The sequence below is a fragment of the Daucus carota genome, chromosome 2 (genome assembly GCF_001625215.2).
Source record: "Daucus carota subsp. sativus chromosome 2, DH1 v3.0, whole genome shotgun sequence".
In the NCBI taxonomy this organism is placed as follows: domain Eukaryota; kingdom Viridiplantae; phylum Streptophyta; class Magnoliopsida; order Apiales; family Apiaceae; genus Daucus; species Daucus carota.
The window spans coordinates 9,917,202-9,926,630 of NC_030382.2; the positions used below are offsets into that span (position 1 = coordinate 9,917,202).

General features: G+C 41.8%; 1 non-coding gene across 1 annotated transcript; it reads right to left on the bottom strand.

Moving 5' to 3' along the window:
- Positions 1–4,516: 4,516 nt before the first annotated feature.
- On the bottom strand, positions 4,517–4,623 carry LOC135150957 (small nucleolar RNA R71). The gene has a single exon (XR_010289417.1). It is a non-coding gene; the product is annotated as a small nucleolar RNA R71 (small nucleolar RNA).
- Between the last annotated feature and the right edge of the window lie 4,806 nt (positions 4,624–9,429).

Consider the following 9,429-nt stretch of genomic DNA (forward strand, 5'->3'; position numbering starts at 1 on the left):
GTGAAAACATGCATTCAAGATCCTCAAATAATTGTTATATACTTCAAACGAATATTTCAGTATAACCCTAACAATCTCCCACTTATACTCAAGATATTCTTTAAGTATATCAGTGCCTATTACAAGCAATCCACTACCAACTATAATAACTATGTGACCAAGTATCTGACTCCTATCGCTTCCACGTGCTCCTGAAAAGCCTTAGCTGGTAAGCTCTTCGTGAAAGGATCTGCCCGGTTATCCTTCGATGCTATGTCAGCCACAATGATATCTCCTCGCTTAACGAACTGTCGTATGAGGTGATACTTACGCTCTATGTGTTTCGCTGCCTTATGGGCCCGTGGTTCCTTGGTATTCGCCACAGCACCAGTGTTATCACAATAAATCGTGATTTGCTGTGGCAGATTTGGAACCACATCCAAATCCAGCAGGAAGTTTCGGAACCATATAGCCTCTTTGGCTGCCTCCGAGGCTGCCACATATTCGGCTTCCATGGTTGAGTCCGCGATGCATTTCTGCTTCACACTCCTCCATATTACGGCTCCACCTCCCAAAGTAAAAACACATCCCGAGGTGGACTTTCTCTTATCCTTATCTGTCTGGAAATCCGAATCGGTATATCCCAGAGGCACTAAATCAGAGGACTTGTAAACCAGCATATACTCCTTAGTCCTTCGCAGGTACTTGAGTATTGCTTTTACAGCACTCCAATGTTCTTGTCCTGGGTTTGACTTGTATCTGCTAACCATGCCCACGGCAAAGCAGATATCTGGCCTCGTACATAACATTGTATACATTAGGCTCCCACATGCCGAAGCATAAGGAACTGCCTTCATGTTCTCTATCTCCTTAGGTGTCGAAGGACATTGTCTCTTTGATAGAGTAACTCCATGTCTGAAGGGTAAATTACCCTTCTTGGAGTCCTGCATGTTAAAACGAGCTAATACGTCATCTATGTAAGGCTCCTGAGATAAAGCCAACATCCTTTTCTTGCGATCCCTTATAAGTTTGATCCCAAGGATGTATGCTGCTTCACCTAAGTCCTTCATTTCAAATTGTTTGAACAACCATGCCTTTATTGAAGACAACATCTTAACATTGTTTCCAATGAGTAAAATGTCATCAACATAAAGCACTAGAAAAACCACTGCATTTCCCTCACATCTCTTGTACACGCATGCTTCGCTTGGACATTGATCAAATCCATACGACTGGACTGCCTGATCAAAGCGAATGTTCCAATACCTAGAAGCTTGTTTAAGTCCATAAATGGACCTCTTCAGCTTACAAACAAGATGCTCTTGGCCTTCTTTAATGAATCCCTCTGGTTGCTGCATATAGATGGTTTCCTCAAGATTTCCATTAAGGAAAGCTGTCTTGACATCCATTTGCCAAATCTCATAATCGAGATGAGCTGCTATAGATAAAAGAATACGGATTGACTTAAGCATGACTACTGGCGAAACGGTTTCCTCATAATCGATACCTTCTTTCTGAGTATACCCTTTCGCAACAAGTCTTGCTTTCCAGGCTTTCACCTTTTTGTCTGATCCCCTCTTTTTCTTGTAGACCCACTTACATCCAATAGGTTTTACACCTTTGGGTCGTTCCACGAGCTCCCAGACCTGATTAGAATACATTGATTCCATCTCAGAATCCATTGCCTTTTGCCAAAGACTTGCATCTTTGTCCTGTATTGCCTCTTCGTATGTCCGGGGATCATCATCATGTTCACCAGAGACCAAGTCTGAAGACTCTCCCAAAAACATGAATCTGTCGGGCTGTCGAACAACCCTCCCACTACGACGAGGAACTGGTGCGATATTAGTGACTAGTTTCACAGTCTACTGTGGTTGTTCTACTTGTACTACAGGTTCATTTTTCGTCCCTCCCACTAATTCCTCTAAAACGATACTACTCATGGGTTTGTGATTCATTATATAGTCTTCCTCTAAGAATCTTGCATTGGTGCTAACAGTGACATCCCGATTCTTAGGACTATAAAATAAATAACCTTTTGTTCCCATGGGGTAGCCTACAAACAGCTTTACTTCTGTACGAGATTCTAGCTTAGTCGCGTTCTTGTTCAGCACATGTGCTGGACAACCCCATATCCGAATGTGTCTCAAACTCGGTTTGTCCCCGGTCCACAATTCTAAAGGGGTTTTAGGAACCGACTTAGAAGGTACTAAGTTCAGAAGATAAGCTGCTGTCTCTAAGGCATGTCCCCAAAATGACTTGGGTAAATCCGAATAACTCATCATCGATCTAACACTCTCTAAAAGAGTCCGGTTCCTTCTCTCTGCTACACCATTCTGCTGGGGTGTGCGTGGTGCAGTCAACTGGGATTTGATAAGTGGTATTTATACACACTTATAGGCCTTCATTTCCACTTAAATTGGTTGATTGTACTTAAGTGTTTAGTGTCTTTTGATGTGTTTTTATTGTTTTTCTGTGCAGGTCACGAGTTGAGGTGATGAAGTGATTTTCTATCATTTTAGGTTGGTTTTGGTGCATTAATTGCAAGAATAGAGAATTGTGGATTCACCGCGACTTGGGATTTTGTGGGTACATCTTCTACAAACCCTCACGAGAACACACTCGTCCACTAGAGCTATCTAGGGGTTTAAAGGGCTTGTTGCATATGCTAAATGCAACCGTGATCACCTACGGAAGTGGTACTAGAAGCGAGGAAGGACATGCACGCGAGAACGAGCAAGAAACGAAGAAACGGGAGTGCCATCACAGACACTAGCGCGCCCGCGCTAACCTGTAGCGCGCCCGCGCTACAGACTGCTGCATCTAGCGCGCCTGCGCTAAGTTAGCGCGGCCGCGCCCAGCAGAACTTCCCCGGGCCGATTTTGTACAGCTTTTTAGCGGATTTTCGCAGCGGTCGAGGCCCGGTTGACTTGGTCAATTTATTTTAAATTCTCATGTGTAAAACCCTAGCCTCCAAGTAGTTTTTAGGAAGAACAATATCGTAGTTAAGTTTTAATCATTCAAGCACATTATCAGTTGTATTGGATCGTTCTTTGCGAGGAAGTGACAGTTTCGAGCAAGATCGTGAACATCAAATCTGTAACGTGTGATCCTTATTATTATTAATTCAAGCATTTTTATTCCGTTTAATTCTCGTAGTTTATTTATCATGTTTTCATTAGAACCCATGATGTCGATTAGTTCGATTATGAACTAACCGCCTTCATGGGATTCTAATGGATTTATCGATGTAATCTAGTATCGAATATTAATTACTTGATTTTGTGACGTACGTTGATTTCTTTGCATGAGCCGTGCTTATTCTTCTTAGGAGCGTAGCTAACTTCTGAGTTGTTTGTTAATTCTTTCTGAAGCGAGAGTGGATGATTGAATTTAGAACTATGCCATGTAAACATAGGATTATGTGAATGAAACATAATTTGTGGTAGACTTGAACTATTTTTATCACCCTGTGTAATCACGATAGATGACTTGTTATTAAACCTCTCTGCTTACACTACCGCTATAGAGATATAGGGTCTGAGCTTTGTTGGTGTCCATGAGATTTCTGTCTTAATTGCGGATTTTGATTGGTATGATATGTGTGCAACGAGAGTTGGCATGTATTACTTTCGTGTTGTCTGATTAGGATCAACAGTCGCATGTTAATCAGTAATTTCAATTCTAGATGAATTCGATAATGAAGTTAGAATCCCATGTGTTTTCCTATTCTGAATTTGATTAGCAATTTTAATTATTAGTATAAAAGAAACCAATCCTTGTTAATTGTCTTAGCAGTGATAATTGATCATACATTGTTGCATAGGTGCGTATTCTTAATTCACCAGTCTCTGTGGGATCGAACTTAATATATTACTTGTGATCACGTGCGCTTGCGTGTAGTGTAGATTTCACCGAACAAGTTTTTGGCGCCGCTGCCGGGGACTCGGTGTTAATTAATTAGTTTATGTACTTGTCATCAGTGTGCATTAAAATTCACTGACTAGGATTCTATTTTCTTCTCACTTTTCTTCTTTTCTTTATTTCAGGTACTTGGATCGCGTTTATGCAAACACGTTCTCAAACCCGTAAAAGAAAAGCAATTGATTCATCTTCATCTTCTTCTTCTGATTCTGAAACAATGACAGAACCTGAAGCACAACCAGACAGTAAGGCACTGAAGGACTTCTCTATGCCAAAGATCGATGATATCCAATCAAGCATTGTCAGGCCTGCAATCGCAGCCAAAGCCTTTGAAATCAAACCAGGAACTATTCAAATGGTGCAGAACTCGGTACAGTATGGGGGTTCTCCTACTGAAGACCCTAATATGCATATACGGAATTTTATAGAGATCTGTGACACTTTCAAATTCAATGACGTCTCTGATGAAGCTGTGAAGTTAAGACTTTTCCCATTTTCACTGAAGGATAAGGCCAAGGGATGGTTACATTCTTTGCCTTCTGGTTCGATTACTACATGGGAAGATCTAGCTCAGAAATTTCTCACTAAATTCTTCCCCATGGCAAAGACTGCTGCACTACGAAATGCTCTATCTCAATTCTCTCAACAATCAGGAGAAACATTCTGTGAAGCCTGGGAGAGGTATAAAGAGATGCTAAGAAAGTGTCCCCACCATGGTATGCCGGATTGGATGCAAATAAACAGTTTCTACAATGGTCTTGGACCTCAATCCAGACCTATGCTTGATGCTGCTTCTGGAGGTGCGCTATGGGCTAAGAGTTATGAAGAAGCTTATGATCTTATTGAAATGATGGCGGCTAATGAATATCAGAACCCTACTCAAAGACTTACTCAAGGGAAAGTAGCCGGAATTCTTGATCTTGACACGTCTACAGCTATAGCAGCTCAACTTAAAGCTCTCACGATGAAAGTCGACTCTCTGGCTCACCAAGGAATTCAACAGCCAATCATTATTTGCGAATTATGTGCTGGTACTCATGCTACTGATCAGTGTGCCATTTCTAGTGAATCAGCACAATTCGTGAGCAACTTTCAGAGAGGTCAACAGCCTGCTCCAGCTACTTATCACCCTAACAACCGAAATCATCCTAATTTTAGCTGGAGTAATAACCAGGGGTATAACCAACCTCAACAAATATTTCAACAGGGACCTAAACAGTACAGTCAGGCTGGGAATTCACAACAGTATGCATCTAAACAGCCATATCACACCCCCCCGGGATTTCAGAATCATGGGCAATCAGCTAACGAAAGGTCTGACATGGAAGAGCTAAGGCTCATGTACAAGAGTCAAGCAGTAACTTTAAAAGCCTTGGAGACACAAGTCGGTCAGTTAGCTAACGCTTTACTAAGCAGACCACAGGGGAATCTCCCTAGTGATACAGAGGTACCAGGTAAGAGGGACCCTAAAGAGCAAGTCCAATCCATTACGCTGAGATCTGGAAAAACTACAGCAGGGCCTACCTCAACATTAGTACAAGATCAGGGTGATGAACCGCAAGAAATTCCAACAGAAGTTCCTTCAAATACAATTGGCACCAACCCTATTGTTGAAAAGGATAAGGCTATCCCTGCAGCTGCTCCAATGTCAAAATCAGTATATCCACCACCTCCATTTCCTAGGAGGTTAAAAAAACAGCAGCTGGATAAGCAATTTGGTAAATTCCTTGAAGTGTTCAAAAAGCTTCACATCAACATCCCGTTTGCTGAAGCACTCGAGCAAATGCCTAGTTATGCCAAGTTTATGAAGGGTATTCTCTCAAAAAAGCTAAAACTCGAGGAGTTAGAGACAGTGGCTTTAACGGAGGAATGTAGTGCTGTGCTTCAACAGAAATTACCACCTAAGCTGAAAGACCCGGGAAGCTTTACTATCCCTTGCACTATTGGGAAGTTCTCTTTCGATAAGTGTCTGTGCGACTTGGAAGCTAGCATCAATCTGATGCCTCTATCTATCTTCACACAACTTGGCCTGCCAGAGCTCAAGCCGACAAACATGTCTTTACAGCTGGCTGATCGCTCGATCACATATCCGAGGGGTATAATTGAAGATGTGCTAGTCAAGGTTGATCAATTAATCTTTCCAGCCGACTTCGTGATTCTTGACTTTGAAGAAGACAAAAGGATTCCTATCATCTTGGGCGGACCCTTCTTAGCTACCGGGCAAACATTGATCGATGTCCAAAAAGGGGAACTTACAATGAGAATACAAGATCAGACGGTCACGTTCAACGTGTTCAATGCAATGAAGTTACCAACTGATGAGGAATCTTGTTTTAGTATGGATGTACTTGATACTACAGCAGAAGCTAATAGCAAGCGGGTTTTACAGGATGATGCATTAGAAGTAATCCTTACAAATGATGAGGAATGGGGCAGTGAAGAAGAATTGGAAGAAATCCATCACCTTAACTCATCACCTTGGAGAAGGAATTTTGAACCACCTGTCGAATCTCTTGGCTTGGAGGAACAAAAAGAAGATCATAAACCACTACAACCATCAGTAATCGAAGCACCTAAACTTGAACTTAAACCACTACCGGATCACTTAAGGTATGCTTTTCTTGGTGAAGGTTCTACTCTTCCTGTTATTGTTGCATCTAACTTGTCAGGGGAGGAAGAGGAAAAACTTTTGAGGGTGCTAAGGGAATTCAAAACAGCGATTGGTTGGACCATAGCTGATATAAAGGGCATCAGTCCCTCCTTTTGTCAACACAAAATTCTCATTGAAGAAGGAAGCAAACCTTCAGTGGAACAACAAAGAAGGCTAAATCCTATCATGAAGGAGGTTGTAAAGAAAGAGATTCTTAAATGGCTTGATGCAGGTATCATATATCCAATTTCAGATAGCTCATGGGTGAGTCCAGTACAATGCGTGCCTAAGAAAGGAGGAATGACAGTAGTAGCCAACGAAAAAGGGGAACTCATCTCAACTAGAACTGTCACAGGTTGGAGGATTTGCATGGACTACAGGAAGCTGAATAAAGCTACAAGAAAAGATCACTTCCCTCTGCCTTTTATTGATCAGATGCTTGACAGGTTGGCTGGCCATGAGTTCTATTGTCTGTTAGATGGGTATTCTGGCTATAATCAAATTGCTATTTCCCCGGAAGATCAAGAAAAGACAACCTTTACATGCCCTTATGGTACTTTCGCATTCCGAAGAGTACCTTTTGGTTTATGTGGTGCACCAGCCACTTTTCAAAGGTGCATGATGGCAATATTCTCAGAGATGATCGGCATCAATGTGGAGGTATTCATGGACGATTTTTCTGTATTTGGAACATCTTATGACGAATGCCTCACGAATCTTAGAATGGTTCTTAAGCGCTGTGTGGAAACTAATCTGATTCTCAATTGGGAAAAATGTCATTTCATGGTGCAAGAAGGAATCATATTGGGGCATAAAGTATCTGCCAAGGGACTAGAAGTCGATAAAGCGAAGGTGGAAACAATTAAAAATCTTCCTCCACCACTTTCAGTCAAGGGCGTCCGAAGCTTCCTTGGTCATGCAGGTTTCTATCATCACTGCACCTGATTGGAGTAAACCATTCGAATTAATGTGTGATGCCAGTGATTATGCTGTGGGAGCTGTACTGGGCCAGCGAACAAGCAATGTGTTTCATGTTATCTACTATGCCAGCAAAACATTAAATGATGCACAATTGAACTACACTACTACTGAAAAAGAACTTCTAGCTATTGTCTTTAGCTTTGAGAAGTTCAGGTCTTACCTTCTTGGAACAAAGGTAGTGGTATATACTGATCATGCAGCCATTCGATATCTCATCTCAAAGAAGGATTCTAAACCAAGACTAATTCACTGGGTTTTATTGCTCCAAGAATTTGATGTGGAAATTAAAGATCGAAAGGGCACAGAAAATCAGGTAGCGGATCATTTATCCAGACTAGAAGATCACAGCAAACAAACGACCCACAATACTCTAATCAATGAATTCTTCCCAGACGAACAGTTGTTTGGAGTTGAGGTAGAGGAGCCATGGTTTGCTGACATTGTGAATTATCTAGTGAGTAAGGTCATTCCTCCAGAATTCTCTTATGCTCAACGCAAGAAATTCCTTCACGATGTGAAATGGTATATTTGGGATGAACCCTTTCTGTTTAAACAAGGAGTCGATCAGATTCTCAGACGGTGTATTCCTATTAATGAAGTTGAGGGAGTTTTGCGCGAGTGCCATTCCACTGGTTATGGGGGCCATTATAGCGGAGAGAAGACAGCAAAGAGGGTGCTTCAAGCAGGTTTTTACTGGCCAACTCTGTTTAAAGATGCTCATCAATTTGTGTTGGGTTGCGATCGATGTCAACGTACAGGTAATATTTCTAGGAGGAATGAAATGCCTCTTAAAATGCTTTTGGAAGTTGAAATATTTGATGTTTGGGGTATTGACTTTATGGGACCGTTCGTTTCTTCTTGCAACAACCAGTATATTCTATTAGCAGTTGATTACGTGTCTAAATGGGTGGAGGTGAAAGCCTTACCTACAAATGATGCTAAGGTGGTCTTGCAATTTCTACAAAAACAAATCTTTACCCGTTTCGGAGTCCCTAGAGTCATTATCAGTGATGAAGGCTCTCATTTCTGCAATCGGAAATTTACAACCTTAATGACGAGGTATAATATAAATCACCGGGTTGCTACTGCTTATCATCCTCAAACAAATGGTCAAGCTGAGGTGTCTAACAGAGAGATCAAACGCATATTAGAGAAGGTGGTTAACCCTTCTAGAAAGGACTGGTCCTTACGATTAGATGAGGCTGCTTGGGCTTATCGAACAGCTTATAAAACACCGTTGGGTACTTCTCCATTTCAGTTAGTGTTTGGCAAGGCTTGTCACCTACCAGTTGAGTTGGAACATAAAGCTTATTGGGCCTTAAAGAAGTTGAACTTCGACTTACAATTAGCTGGAGCGAAACGAATGATGCAACTCAATGAGTTAGAGGAGTTTCGTCTCCGTGCTTATGAAAATAACAAACTCTACAAAGAAAAGGTGAAAAGATTGCATGATCAGCGGCTGATACAAAAATCGTTTGTGGTTGGTCAATTGGTGCTATTGTATAACTCTCGGTTGAAGCTGTTTCCAGGGAAACTCAAATCACGCTGGTCAGGGCCATTTACAGTCAAGACGGTATTTTCCCACGGTGCAGTAGAAATCTATGCAAGATCACCGGATGAATCAATTAAGGTTAATGGTCAAAGGTTGAAGCCTTACTTTGGCGGAAATGTGAATCGTGAGGTACAAACCACGATTCTTCAATCGGAATCGGATTAAGTCTGGACTTCACGTCGAGCTAACGACGTTAAACAAGCGCTTCGTGGGAGGCAACCCACGCATTGGAACCACATTGTACCATTGTAAACCTCAAAAACACAAAAAATCGAAAAATTCAGCCTTCAGGGTCAGACACTAGCGCGCCCGCGCTAGTGTCAGCGCGCCCGCGCTAAGTTTC